Here is a 15,419-nt window from a genome sequence, read left to right on the forward strand (position 1 = left end):
CATCTAACAATTGTGCCACTTAGAGGATTTGGTGAAGGAGGAGAACAAACGGGATCCCGTCCAAAGCTCTCCGGTGATCTTGGGATCTGCCTGATCTCCTCAGCCTCCATCTGCCCCCACTCACTTTCCCCAATTCCTTCCACACTCCCTGCTGCCCCCCATCCCAGGCAAGCTGGGACTTGGACCCCTCCCCATCTCCTTCACCAAGAATGGCGGTGGAGGTGGTTGGATGGGAATTGCTGGAAGGAGAAAAAGAGCCAATCAGGAACCTTCATGGACTGGAGGACTCAGAGGGACCCCCTCCCCATCGATAGCCCAAAATAGGTTGCACAATCTTCATTTAATAAACTCTCCAAGAACAGAAGTTCCCCAAAATATTTCTTAATGGGACCCTCTTGGCCATCTGCTAAGCTTGATGAGTGGCCTCCCCTAGATGGCCCCCTCCCCACAACCCTTCCTCCAGCCCCACAGACTCACCTTTCTTGGCCTTCAGGTAGGAGAAGAGCCCCACAGCCAGGAAGGCCACTCCTATCACGGCCCCCATAATCCCCGTCCAGATTTTGGCCCTGGCAGAGAGGGAGGAACGGGGCTCTGGGGAAGGAAAAGGAGCCTCACCTGAGCAGGAGTATCAGGCCCACCTTCCTCCAGGAGAGTCCGTTCTGGTTCCCACCACCACAGAGAGGGTCACTCCCCCTTCTTTTTTTTTCTTTTTTTTAATAAAATTTTTATTATACAAATAATACAGAATACATCACATTGTACAAAACATGAAATAGTGGTCAAAACAAAAGAAAACAGTCGAATAATGTATCAATTTACAAAGTACAAATTAGAAACCTTGTAAAGGGGAGGGAAAGAAGTAAGTAGGAAAAGGGTACAGAGGAGGAGAGAGAAAGATAGAAAAGACAAGAAACATAGAAAGGATAGAAAGGGTAAAGAATTCGGGGAATGTCCGGGGGAGCTGTATTGAAAATGAGAACTGGTTCCTATTTTATTAGCTCGTTGCCATGGTTCGGTTTGTTCATCTAAATTGATAAATGCCAGTGTTGAATTAATCAAATTATGGAGATTTTAGGGAGTAGTAGTAAAGATATTATCAGCATATATATAAAGTCTCTTAATATTATGTAAAATATAGAATAGCTATACAGTGATCCCCCGCTCGTTGCGAGGGTTCCGTTCCAGGACCCCCCGCAACGAGCGGGTTTTCGCGAAGTAGCGCTGCGGAAGTAAAAACACCATCTGCGCATGTGCAGATGGTGTTTTTAACTTCCGCAGCGCTAGCGAGGAGCCGAAGATTGGGGGCGGCGCGGGTGTTTTACAACGTCACCGCCGACATAGGGGGCTCGCTAGCACCCCCCGAACCCCCAACCCGGGTTTGGGGGGGTGCTAGCAAGCCCCCCATGTCGGCAGCGACGTTTTAAAACACCGGCGCGGCTTTCCAATGAGTCCCGAAGACAAACGCGGAAGTTTGACGTTTGTCTTCGGGACTCATTGGAAAGCTCCGATCGTTTTAAAGCAGGCGCGCCGTTCTCCGCTGACTTCTAAAGCGGGGAAGTTCGCTAGGAGTCAGCGGAGAACGGCGCGCCTGCTTTAAAACGATCGGAGCCGGACGGCTCCGATCGTTTTAAAGCAGGCGCGCTGTTCTCCGCTGACTTCTAAAGCGGGGAAGTTCGCTAGGAGTCAGCGGAGAACGGCGCGCCTGCTTTAAAACGATCGGAGCCGGCCGGCTCCGATCGTTTTAAAGCAGGCGCGCTGTTCTCCGCTGACTTCTAAAGCGGGGAAGTTCGCTAGGAGTCAGCGGAGAACGGCGCGCCTGCTTTAAAACGATCGGAGCCGGCCGACTCCGATCGTTTTAAAGCAGGCGCGCCATTCTCCGCTGACTCCTAGCGAACTTCCCCGCTTTAGAAGTCAGCGGAGAACGGCGCGCCTGCTTTAAAACGCGCGCCTGCTTTAAAATGCGCGCCTGCTTTAAAACGCGCGCCGTTCTCAGCTGACTCCTAGCGAACTTCCCCGCTTTAGAAGTCAGCGGAGAACGGTGCGCCTGCTTTAAAATGCGCACCTGCTTTAAAACGCGCACCTGCTTTAAAACGCGCGCCTGCTTTAAAACGCGCACCTGCTTTAAAACGCGCGCCGTTCTCCGCTGACTCCTAGCGAACTTCCCCGCTTTAGAAGTCAGCGGAGAACGGCGTGCCTGCTTTAAAACGATCGGAGCTGGCCGGGCGAAGGGCGAAGGGCGAGCGGGTGGGCGAGCGGGTAGCCGGGCGAAGGGCGGGCGAGCGGGTGCTGTGGGGGGGCTTCGCCCTCCCACCAGCAAGAGGGGGAAGACCCAGGGAAGCCGCCCAGCAGCTGATCTGCCCGGCGCCATCTACGCATGCGTGCCCATAGAAAAAAGGGCACGCATGCGTAGATGGTATTTTGACTTCCGGGTTCAAAATTCGCAAATTACCCTGTTCGCAATGGTTGGGGACGCAATAACCGGGGGATCACTGTATACCAGATTTGTAACTGGTCGTGTTTATATCCATCGTATCAATCTTATGGCGTGTTATTCTCACTCTTTTTTCCTAACCAGTTGTAGAAAGGATCCCAACAGTTATTGAATGTGGCCTTTGTTTCGTTTCTGACTAATATAGTTAATTTTGTCATCTCTGTGCAGTATTTAATTTTTTTTATTATTGCATCATTCGGAGGTATCTCCTCGTTTTTCCACCACTACGCAAAGGTTAGTCTGGCTGCTGTTGTTAAATGGACAATTAAATGTATTTGGGATTTAGGTAGATTTTGTCTAATAATGCCCAGAAGAAAACATTCAGGTTTTTTTTCTATGTTCAGTTTGAGTATTTCGTCAATCCAGAGGAATAGCTATTTCGTATATGGCTAAAGAACACAAACTAAAAAAGCAGAAATTGGTTAAACTAGAAGAAGATTATAGATTTCTAGAAGAAAACTTACAAAAATATCCCCCCAAAAAAGAAATTAAACAAAAAATGTCACAAATAAAACATGAGTTAAACTTAATAGATCAACAAAATCTAGCACAACAAATTAAAAGTAGCAATCAATACAATTTTGAAAATGCTAATAAACCTAGCAAATGGTTAGCCAATAAACTCAAAAAACAAAAAGAAAAGAAACTCATAAATTGTCTCAAGACAACAAATGGGGAAATATGTCATGATTTGGAAAGTAAAAAACAGATTGCTTGTGACTTTTTTAGCAAGCTTTATGATAATCCTGAAAATACACCTAACTTCACACATGACCAAAAAATACAAGAAATTTTAGAACAGGCCAATCTTCCTAAAGTACCACAAGAAATGAAAGATATAATAAATAAGCCAATCACCGCTATAGAATTAAAAGAAGCAATTAAAGGGCAAAAAAATAACAAAGCCCCGGGCCCCGATGGCCTCCCAACTGAATTATATAAAGACCTCCCCAAAGAAATGGAAAAGGCCCTGTTAGAAACGTTAAACGAGGCCCTAGATAGAGGCATAATACCAACATCCTGGACAGAAGCAAATCTAGCGCTAATATCTGTTGTGATTCCGTCTGAGGCTCCTCAGGGAACGGCTGACCCTCTGCCGGCTCCATGCTCAGAGGGGGAGGATGAGGAACAGGAGGAGGAGGAGGAGGCCCAGGCAGACGGGGAGGAGGAATATCAGGCCGAGGGAGAGGAAGAACAGCCTGAGTCCCCCGGGGTGGAGCTCTCCCCAGCAAGCAGCCTGGAGTCCTTAGATGAAAATGCACAAGCCATTATCGATCTCAGGCAGAGAAGAGCAGCACAACGAAGGGGACAATTAGCCAGGTATTTCCAGCCCTAAATAGGCAACAGCTGGGTTTGGGTGTGGTTCTCCCCAGAAAGGCTGAAAAGGCAGACCCACCCTTCCTGTATTGTGGAGTATTATCTTTGGGAGTCCTGGGACCTGGCTGTGATCTTTGGCGTCTCTGATTCTGGCTTGTGGCCTTGAAGGCTGAAACCTTGGGGGGAAAGGCGTGGGTCTTATTCTCTACAGTGGTGTGTGTGCCAGCAAGAAGTCTGCTGTATTGTCTGGCCGTCAGGACTCTGCTGTGAAGCCTCATAGCCTGCCTGTTGGGAAGAACAGGTTTTTCTCTGTGTTTATTTTTCAAACTATAAAGTGCCTTTGCTTTTACCAGCGTGTCTGGCTGTTTTTTCCAGTTGGTGTTGAAGTCTGGGGGCACCCAGACAGAACAATATCCAAAAAAGATACGGATCCTACAGATATAGCTAACTATCGTCCTATTTCTCTTTTAAACGCCGACTACAAAATCTTCAGCTCCATTCTAGCTAGTAGAATTAAAGGATTCCTAAATCAATTCATACATTCGGATCAAAATGGCTTACTCCCCCTTCTCAGGGCAGGATGGGGTCCCCAGACCAGGAGGGGTGGGAGGGAAGGGCTTACCCCACTGGATGGTGATGGGGGCCTCCAGGCTGGCATGCTCCACCTTGCAAGTGTAGACGTCCCCCCGCTGGGTCTGGGTCTTCAGCATCACCTGGAGCTGGTAGGTCCAGTCTCCGTTCTGGAGCTCCTCCCCGAAGGCCACGCCCTCCTCTGGCTGGCCGTTCTTCAGCCACTGGACCTCGATCTCCAAGGGGTAAAAGCCCGTCATTGTGCAGAGGAGGATGGTGTTGGGGGAAGTTGGGTCTATCTTGGTGGGGGAGATGGTGACGGTGGGCTTGGCTGGAGGGAGGGAGGAGAAGGAGGCACATGAGAGACACAGGAGGGCCCAGAACAGAAGACCAAGTTGGTTGGTTCAGGCCAAGATCCCTTTTCACTCCTGAAAAAACTATTTTGTGTTTTGAGTCATCTTCCAAAGTAAATTGCAGCAAGAAATCAAAAGGGATCCTGAAAGAGGGCATACAAATCTAATTAAAATAAATAAATAAAATAAAATTTAAAAAGTTTCATTTTTTTGTGACTGGGATCAGTTGCAGTCTCCATAAAAGAATTCCCGAAAGAGGCAAGTCTGACAGGGATAAATGCTGGAAAGGCCAAGAGGTGGAAGGGACCTTCTGCCAGATGTGGTGGACATGGAAAGAAATAATGCAGAAGACAGAAAGGACAGACGCAGCACGAGTCGGAGGATTCCTGGAATCTTGTTGAAAATGAAACCGCACTTTTAATTGGGTGTATTGCCACAAGCTTTCTTTGTTTATTCAGTAAATTTAGTTATTTGTTAAATGTATTTGCCAAAGTGGCCACAACTAACCCAAAGCCTTACAAACACTCTCCTAGGTATGACTGCCTCCTCCTCTTCAGGAGTCCAGGAGAATCTCCAGAATTGCCAATTGAGTCTCTGGGACGATCCCCCCACAGCCTCAGCATCACCTGTGTCCCCAGAGGTGCAGGTGTAATCTGATAACATCAGCGTAAGGAGGAGACCTCCAGCCCTGGTGATGGCAGCGGCTTCAGGCAGAGGTTATGGAGGGGAGGGAAGAGGGCAGAGCTTAATTCCTCTATGCGGCCATGAAGATGATCAACCAAGATGGCAGAAAGAAAGCAAGAAGAAGCAAGAGGAGAAGAGAAGGGATGGGAAGAGAGAAGGGATCCAGAGGGGATCTTTTGGGGAAAGGGGAAGTGGGGATAGTTGGAGGCTGAGGAGATCAGGTGGGTCCCAGGATCTCAGCAGAGCCTTGCAGGGGATCCTTTGTGATCTCATCCTTCAGCAAATGCTGCAGCTGGTCTAAACTCCTGGATGGATCAATGGGGGGGGGGTTGTGTGGATGCGCCCCCAAGAGGGTCCACAATTGACCCATTCCAGCCCAGATCCTTTGACAACCATTTTGTTTCCTCTTGAGAGATTTTCTGATTAACTGTAAATTCTGTCCTGCTCAAGAACAACCACTTTTGAAATGGTCATCTGTCCTTCCAACCTGGGATCTGGTCAGATTGCAGACCAATAACAGCATTCCAGGGGTGGGTTGTTGCATTTTTCAGGCTGATCCCATTTGCATCTGGGGACCTTAAAGGCCTTTGTGGGATTTGCTAAAAAAAAGAGAAGGCAGTGGATTCACAAAGTGAAAGTGGCCTTTCTTAAAAAACAGGAAATGCAAATTGTGGATGAGGAAAAAAGTCTTTTAAGAAGAAAAGGGAAGGATCAGATTTTAAATCCGTGGAAATTCAAAAGCTTCAATGTGGCATTTTTACATGTTTATGTTTATAGCCCATCCCAAAACTCCTTATTTTCAAGACTGCAGTGTGAAGATTTTGAGGTTCCAATCTGGCCAGATGGGAGTTCGTGGAGAATTTAAGTGGATGGGGAAAATATATTTTTTCTTTCTTTTTAAATACCTACTGAGGGACACAACTTTTTCCCTCTGCCCCTCCAGGAATTCAATTGAATAGACAAATAAGAGAACTCTCGATTTAAAACAGCAGGAGTACAAAGTATATTTTATCTCCCCCCATCATATTTTTATTGATTTATTGTTATTTATTATTTATCAATTATTTATTATATTATATATTTATTGACTTATTATTGTTTATACTTTATTTATTGTAATTATTTAGTTCATTCTTTATTCTTTATTTAGATTATTACTTTATTACTTACTGGTTTTACTTTATTATTTTATTATTATTTATTTCAGTTTCCATTTATTCAGTTTTATTTATGTATGTATAGGTTTAATTTGCTTATTTAATTTTATACATTGATTTATTTGGCTTAGTTGCTTCTTTATTGCAGTGGAAATGACTCGGAAGGAAGAAGAAAAAGGCAGAGAAAGGAGACCACAAGTGGCTTCCGTGGATTCTCTTGGAAGATCCCTCTCAGAGGCCTGGACCCCCCTTGGAAAGGAAAAGAAAGGGGGGGGGAGATCTTCCCCCAAAATCTCCCCCCCCCCCGACTCACCTCTCCGGCCAACCACAGAATTGCTTTGGGAAACCTGGTAGTTGTTCCGGCAGACGGAATCCACAGAGGTCTTGGCGTCCTGCAGGATGCGTTTGTCTCTGTTCCACGCGTCCGCATCCACCTTCCCCAACTCCGTGACGGCCTCGAACTCCCCGCGGTCGCTGTCGAAGCGGGCGTATTCCTGCCGGTCGTAGATGAACCTTAACAGGTATCTCGCCCGCTGCGTCCCGTTGAGGAAGTGGCACTCGTTCTTCGTCTGGTGCAGGAAATGGGCTGCGAAGGGGGTGGGGTTAGGGAGGAAGGCCGTTAGGAGGGACCCCAGGGCCCATCGTTCCCAGCCTCTGGTGGAGGAGGAGGGAGGAGGGAAAGGGGACTCCCTCAACCCTAGCGAGGGAGGGAGACTGGCTGTTGGCGGGGGCTGCAGGGCAGGGAGGGGAGAGAGGGGGAAGAAAGAGGGAGAAAGGTGGGAATAAAAGGGGAAGGGCAGGGCAAGTCTTTTTTCTTAAATGGCAAAAATCCTTTTGCTCAAATGCGTCTTTTCCCTCCGGTGGATTCAGGGCTGAAAATGCGTTTCGCGCTTTCGCTTTCGTTTTCCCTTCCCTTCCTCTTTCCCTGCAGCCCCCTCCGACCGAGACGTTAGGGGGGGGCGAAGGAGGAGCCCGGCTGCGACTCCCCCCCCCCCGGCTTCAATCAAGGAACGGGGGTCCCTCTCTTTTCTCCTGGGGGTGCAGGTGGGGAGGAAGGGGGAGGAGACCACCCAGAGATAGAGGCTGTCGGAGGCTCTGGTGACCCATAAGCTTTCTCCCCCCCCCCTTCTCCGCCCATCCCTCTCCTTACCGGGGCTCTCCTTCCCCCCTCCGCTTCCGGGGATCCGGACCAGCGCCCCCACAAGCAGCACCAGCGGGACCCCCACCAAAGCCATGGATGAGGCGGCCCCACCAGCGCCCCACCGAGAGAGGCGAGAGATGCGGAGGTTCCCAGCCCCACAGGCGGAATCGGGAGGTCTGGATTGGGGGGAGGAGTTTTCTTCGGACTTCGGTATTGGGCGTGTCCAGAAGGAGCAGGAGGGCCAATGGGAGGACTCCCTTCTGCAGCGTCATCGGTCTCCGGGCAGAGTCTCCCTTGACTTCGCCCGATAGAGGAGATAGTCCGAAGCCGAGAGAGGAGCGGAGGGAGGGGGAGGGGGGACGTGCTCAATCTTGGGGGGCTGCTTTCTAGGGGGCTCCTTCATGCCGGCTCCGGAGCGGAGGGGAAGGTGGGCTCCCTTTTGCAACCCCCTCCCCATCATCCTCCCCCACTGTCCCTTTCTCTGGACGCCTGGAGGGGCGGACTGGATGCCCTTTGGGTTCCCCCAGTGCCCAGTGGGCGACCAGGCTGGAGCTGCGGAGACTCCCGAAAGGCCGAGGGGACCCGGAGCTGGAAGGATCCTTCTGGGCTCCCCCCACCCGCTCAGCCTGGAAGGAGCGAGCCCCGGGCAGCTGCCCTGGGTGACAAGGGGGGAGGCGCCGCCCCATGCAAGGCTGGAATTCGGGGGTCACCCCCTCCCCCCACCCGAAGGGAAGCCAGGAAAACCCTCTGCTGGCAGTCCGGGCAGGAGGAGAAGGAGACGATCTGCGGGGATCCCTACTCACCCAGCCGGATCCTCTCCCCAGGCCCTCCCCTTCTTCAGGGGGAATCTCCGGAGGGATCTGGTGGCTTTCCCAGAGAAAACGGCGCTTCCCTTCCTTCAAGCACGCGTCTCCCTCGCTCACAACGTCTGGACGAAGCGCCTCAACCTCGGTCGTGTAGGAATCTCCCTCTTTCTTCCGGTGGGTCGGAGTATCCCCCTTTTCCTGCCAAAGCAGATCCCGGGATCCAGTCTGGCCGCTTCTCCCCCGCTTCCCGCTCCTTTCCTGGGAGAACTCCCCCCCCTTCGCCACCAGGCACAACCCTCGCCCCTTTCAGCAGAGAAAGACCTCGAGGGACATTGGGGGAGGAATTTCGCCCTTGGATTCCGCAGATCTCGAGGGGAATCGGGGGGCGGTTTTTGCCCCCAAAACCCACAGTCTCCCTCTGGTGATTCTTTCCCTCGGATAAGAAGGGCGGAAAAGAGAAAGTGAAAGTGGGAAGGAAACGGGGAAGGGAAAGAAAGTGGGGGATGAAAGGGAAAAAGAGAGGAAGGAAACTTTCTCCCACCAGAATAAAATGGAAAGTGAAATTGCAGCCTCGGTTTATATTTCTTCTCTAAGTAAATACAACAGTTTCTATAACAGCAATTTCACTTCCAGGTAGAAAAATTTCAGATTTCATTTCCAGGTAGAAAAATAGCTGGATCTCTATTCTTTCCCCTGGTCAAAAAGGGGTTTATTTCTCCATCTCTGTCAACTTCTTCACTCCATCACTTTGTCCCTCCTGGGGATGGAGGTTTCTTTCCACTTTTGCATATCAAGAATTCTGGCTGCAGTCAGCATGCGCAGTAATAAAGTATTACATTTATATTTCAAGTTCCTTGTCCTCCTCTGCCCCATGGCTGAGTGTCCAGGTGGGGCAGCCCCTTTGTGCAGCAGCCCCACCGGAAGGAGCCCTTGACTCACAACAGGCCATTTAGTGACTAAAGTTTCAATGTCACTGAAAAAAGTGACTCTTTGCCTAATAGCAGTGTTCCCTCTAATTTTGGGGGGGGGGGGGCGGAAAAGTATAGTGTCTGTAGTTACGGCCCGCAGTGTTCCCTCTAACTGGGCGGCACAGAAATATTAAATAAATAAATAAATAAATAAATAAACAAACAAACAAACAAACAAACAAACAAACAAACAAAACAAACAAATAAAAAACCCACCCTGTTTTGCCTCAGAGAATTTCAAAATAAAATACTGTACTGTGTATCTATAACAGTGAGCTCATAATAGGGCAACTCTATCAATATCAAAATGCCACTTAAATAGTTGAGCTAGTTTCAAACTAGATTTTGATTTTCTTTCTCTCTTCCTTACTCCCATTCTTTTTCTTTCTCTTTTCCTTCCTCTCTTTTTTCTATCTGTTTCTCTCTCTTCCTCTCTCTCTCCTTCCCTCTCACTCTTTCCCTCTCGGCTTCTGGGCAGGTTTCGAAAACTCTGAGTTGATGATGATTTTTAAGTGAGCGATTGCTCACTGTTCAGCTTAGAGGGAACTATGCCTAATAGTCTTTCTTTTAAAAGTGTTTTACTGTTTTGAATGGGTTTTTTAAATACTCGTTTTTAGCTTTGCTGAATGTGAACCAGTGTCACTCGTCATTAGTTGGGGGGGCTCTATAAATTTGAGAGAAATGATGGGGGAGAGATAGATAGATAGAGGGATGGAGGGATGGAGGGATAGATAAACTCTAACCTTTATATTTTGAATAGAAGCAGAAACAGTGGAGTATTTGTTCACATCAGCAGGTGGTCCATTTGTTGTAACCTCTTCAAATACAGTGGGGGAGGGGGAGAGAAAGAAATGATGATGAGTCCTCTCAAGTCAGGAAGGTTTCTCCGGCTGAGGTTTGAACCTGCAGCTCCCTCCACAGATTTTCTCCAGAATTCACCCCGTTTATTCCTCGGATTGTTGCATCGAAGTCCCCTTTTGGCTGACCCCGTATTTGGTTTCTACCTCTGCTCCCAAATAATTACAAGACGATTATTTATTATTTTATTTTATTTATTTTATTTATTTTATTTATTTTATTTATTTTATTTATTTTATTTATTTTATTTATTTTATTTATTTTATTTATTTTATTTATTTTATTTATTTTATTTATTTTATTTATTTTATTTATTTTATTTATTTTATTTATTTTATTTATTTTATTTATTTTATTTATTTATCTATCTATCTATCTATCTATCTACCTACTTACCTATTTATTTATTTATTTATTTATTATTTATTTATTTTTATTTATTTATTTATTTATTCGATTTGTATGCCGACCCTCTCCCTGGCCCAGCACCGGCCTCAGCAGGACAGAACTGGGTCCCTACCTGCAGCTGAAGGAGGCAGAGGCCCAAACTGCCCCACAATTGTGTGTTTGCACACACCCAGTCACACAGAATGGGCCCCAGATCCAGAGAGACTCTGGTGGGACGCCCATCGCTCTCCTGATCAAAGCAGAACTTCTGGGCTCTTTTCATGTTTCCCCGTGTGAAGTTTTGATTTTCTCTTAAGTTTTTCCTGACACCCACACCACACACACGCAGAGAGAGAGAGAGAGAGAGAGAGAGCAGCAGCTCTTCCTTCTGCAAGCCCCAACAGCTGAAGCGGCGCTTGGGCTTCGCTTCCCCAGCCTGAAGCGTTGGGCTCCTCCGAAGCGGAACTGAGGAACTGGCCAGGATCCAGCAGGCAACAAGCCTCCATTCTTCATCAGGGCAGCTCAGGGACCCCCCTCCTCCGCCCCATGGCTGAGTCTCCAGGTGGGGCAGCCCCTTTGTCCTGTGACCCACTGGAAGGAGTCCTTGACTTATAACAGTTCCTGTAGCGACTGCTTGAAGTTTCAACGGCACTGAAAAAAGTGTCTCTTTGCCTAATATTCCTTCTTTTAAAAGTTTTTAAAAATTGTTTGAATGTTTTTCTAATACTTTCATGTAAATACCCATTTTTAGCTTTGCTGATTGTGACCCAGTCACTTGTTGTGAGTTGAGGGGGCTATACACATTTGAGAGAGATTAGGAGGGAGAGACAGAGAGACAGAGACAGAGAGAGGATAGGTAGATAGATAGATAGATAGATAGATGGATGGATGGATGGATGGATGGATGGAGTCCACGTTTCGGCCGGCCAGGAAGGACGTCTCTGTGACGTCAAAGCTCCGCCCATGGAATTCCCTATTGGGATTCCCCACCTCTGTTTGAGCCTCCCGACTGGCCGACAGCTCCGCGTCTCTTTTGCAAAGCTGACAGCTGGGTGGCGGGGCTTCTCGGCGTCCTCTCAAACCAGAATGCCGAACCTGAACTTTTGCTGAACTTCTGTGTTCGGCGTTCGGGAGAATGCCGAGAAGCCCCCCGTCTGTTTCAAAAGGCGAAAGCCGGGTGGCGGGGCTTCTCGGTGCCCTCCCAAATGCCCAACCCAGAAGTTTGGCAAAAGTTCGTGTTTGGTGTTCGGGTTCGGGAGGATGCCGAGAAGCCCCCCCGGCTGTTTCAAAAGGCGACAGCCGAGCGGTGGCGCCCAGCGGAGCGTCATTTTTGCGGGGGGTGTTCTTGCACGCATTAATTGATTTTACATTGGGAAACATTGTTTCGTCTTACGAACTTTTCGCCTTACGAACCTCCTCCGGGAACCAATTAAGTTCGTAAGACGAGGTATTACTGTATTTCGGTTTCACCAAACCATGGCTTCAATTCAGATTTTTTTAATGTGCAAAGGAGTCCAAGATCACTTAAGAAGATATAAAAAAGGACATCTCGGGACATCGCTCTAGCTGCACACTTTCCTAGCAAAGGAGCAGAGAGCAAAGGTGAGGAGGAGGAACCAATCGAGGGGGGGCTCTGAAATGGAAAACTGAGCAACCCCCCCAATCATACTCTTCCCATAGGCATCTACCATAGATGCCCCCTCCTAAAAAACCACATTCATGTCTGACTATCTTTCTCCCCAGCACCATTGATTCTAAGGAAAAGGAAAGATGGGTTTTAGTCCTTGTCGGTGGTAACAGGTAATATCTGATCTGCAAGCTTGGTATGTTTTGATACGCAGAAGCCGGTTTTCTTCCCACTTCCGTTCCCCCCTCCCCCAGCCATTTCTCTCCCCCAACCCCATTTTTATATATAGTTGATTAATAAAAGCCAGTCAGAGCTGCAGTGAAGACCATAGTTCCCTCTAAGCTGAGCAGTGAGCAATCGCTCACTTAAAAGTCATCATCAACTCAGAGTTTTCCAAACCTGCCCAGAAGCCGAGAGGGAAAGAGTGAGAGGGGAGGAGAGAGAGAGGAAGAGAGAGAAACAGATACAAAAAAGAGAGGAAGGAAAAGAAAAAGAAAAAGAATGGGAGTAAGGAAGAGAGAAAGAAAATCAAAATCTATTTTGAAACTAGCTCAACTATTTAAGTGGCATTTTGATATTGATAGAGTTGCCCTATTATGAGCTCACTGTTCTAGACACACAGTACAGTATTTTATTTTGAAATTCTCTGAGGCAAAACAGGGTGGGTTTTTTATTTATTTGTTTGTTTGTTTGTTTGTTTATTATTTATTTTATTTATTTATTTATTTATTTATTTATTATTATTTCTGTGCTGCCCAGTCCCGAAGGGACTGCCGCTCAGACACTATACTTTTCCGCCCACCCCAAAAAAAATTAGAGGGAACACTGGTGAAGACCACTCTCTGGTGGCACTGAAGGGAAATCTGAGGGATAGTTCAGCTGGCCTCCATTCCACAATTTTAACCCCCAAGGTTTAAGAGAGGAACTTCTTTCCCATTCTCTGGACTGGCGATGAAGAGCTCTCCTCCAAACAAATTTCAGCCCCTCCAGGTCCCCCCCCTCCAAGGTGCCATGAGTGGAGGGATGATAAACCTTTATGGAGGGTGAGGACTACAACTCCCCACACCTCTAGCCAACAAGAGTGTCAAAATCAATGGTGCGCAATTTGCGCACAACGGTTGCGGCACCGTCTTCACTGGTCTGTCGTGAACCGTCATCGTTTTTTTCTTTTAATTTTTTGGGTTTTTTTCCTTCCCGTTCATGCGCAGAAGCAAAGTCACATGTACGCATGGGCGCCTGAATCACGAGGATGCACGCACAGGGCACCAGTGTGCCGGTGGGAGGAACCTGCCGTTGGTCAAGATGTGGCCACCTTCAGACAACACACATGACCAGGCCGGGCCAGGCCCCTCCTGACCGCTGCTACATTCAGACCAGGGGAAAGCCATATTCACCCTCCCTCAATGGCTCCTGGGGGACCTTGGGGGCCTGTGGGAGTTGTGGGAACCCTTCAAAGCCTTTAAATGGACTCCCCCTCCCTAGAAATATGGCTCCATCTCTTAGGGAAGGACCCTAAAATGGACCATTTCAGAAATTGAGGGAATTCCGGTGTCTCTTTACGGATGCTCAAAGTAGGAGGAAGAAACGGGATGAAGGTGAAAGCGGCCATTTGTAGAAGGGAGAATCAAACCAGGGTGGTTGGTTGTTTCCCAGGAGCAACTACCTAAGATGTGAATTAGGGGCTTTAAAAAATAATGAGGTCCACAGATTATTCTCCCTTTTCCTTCTTTCATGTCCAGAGCTGACCTTCTAGGTCCTTGTGAGGGGCAACTCACCCCCACCAGAAGCCCCGATGTGGGTGTTTTGGATCCTGGTCCATGAATCCCAATTTCTTTATTATTTATTTAAGCCTCTCAGTCATGTTTTTAATAATTGCTCCTGGGAAACAACCAACCACCTTAGTTTGATTGTCCATTTTGGAAACAGCTATTTCAGTTCCCCTGAACAATGGATCATGCCTTTATTTTTTCTCCTAAACAATTCCGCTCTGATCCCCCCACCCCGTGGTGTCCTTTCTCCAGGTTCTTGCAAGAGGAGGTATTGCCAACAGGAGCCCAGATCTTCTCTGAGTTTCAAACAATTCCTACAGTCACACAGCAACCGATTCTTCCTGTGGGGACCCCAAGACCGCACATGAGAAAAGGGAGGGGAAAATTCCGCCCCAGGGATCAAGGCCACTGGAATTCTGCACAACCAGTCTGGATCAGCTCTGGAGGGGGCCGGGCTCAATTGGGGGGCTGTCCAGAGACATCTAGGGGTGCTGGAGAGAAGGAAGGGGTCTTCCACTCAAGACGGCAACATGGAGCCCCACACTTCCCCCTGTAGAGCTGGTCTTCCCCTCTATGTCAAACGTCTCCTGCACCAGGAACGGCTTCTTATGGATTTCCTAAAGGTCATCTAATCCAACCCCCTGCTTGAGCCTTCACCATTTTACCATGCCATTCGAAAGAGTCCCCAAAAGGGAGGGGATATTGGCTGACAAAATGGGGCAGGACCCTCCAGTTGGGAGGAAGAGAAATCGCTCAAATGGCTGGGTGAATGTAGGGGGAGTCTCGGGTGCCCCCAATGGCTCCCCACAATTGCCGAGGGAGGACCGTCCCTGCTGGCATTCTGCTCCTCAAAGGGGGCCTTGAGGGGGAGCAGAGCAAGGGGCCCCTGAGTAGAAGGGGGTCCAGCCCCTCCCCTCCCTGGATCTGCCCACTCGCCTCCCACATCAGTTCTGGCTTTGGACCCGAAGTAGCCGGGATGGTTGATCCAGAGGCAGCGGAGGGAGGGGCCTCCTGTGGGGGCAGGAAAGAGGAGGAAGAGGAGGAAGAAACGAAGGATTCCAGGGTTTTCCTACATCTGACGTTTATTCTTTCACAGCAAAGCGAAGGGAAGGGAAGGGATTTGTAGGAAGAATAATGTAGATGAAGCTGCTGTGGGTTCAAAGCCAGGAGACATGAGGGGGCTTGACTGACAGGTCAGCCCAGCATCCCTGGGGACAGTCTACATGGTCTCCACCCCTCCCTCACAGGAAAGAAAGTGGGGAGGGGTCTGTTCTCAGCAAGAGAAGGTCCA

General features: G+C 48.5%; 1 pseudogene; it reads right to left on the bottom strand.

The window, feature by feature from the left end:
* Positions 1-120: 120 nt before the first annotated feature.
* LOC139158442 (SLA class II histocompatibility antigen, DQ haplotype C beta chain-like) lies at positions 121-7,985 on the bottom strand (annotated as a pseudogene).
* Between the last annotated feature and the right edge of the window lie 7,434 nt (positions 7,986-15,419).

The sequence above is a fragment of the Erythrolamprus reginae genome, chromosome 2 (assembly GCF_031021105.1).
Source record: "Erythrolamprus reginae isolate rEryReg1 chromosome 2, rEryReg1.hap1, whole genome shotgun sequence".
NCBI classification, from domain to species: Eukaryota; Metazoa; Chordata; class Lepidosauria; order Squamata; family Dipsadidae; genus Erythrolamprus; species Erythrolamprus reginae.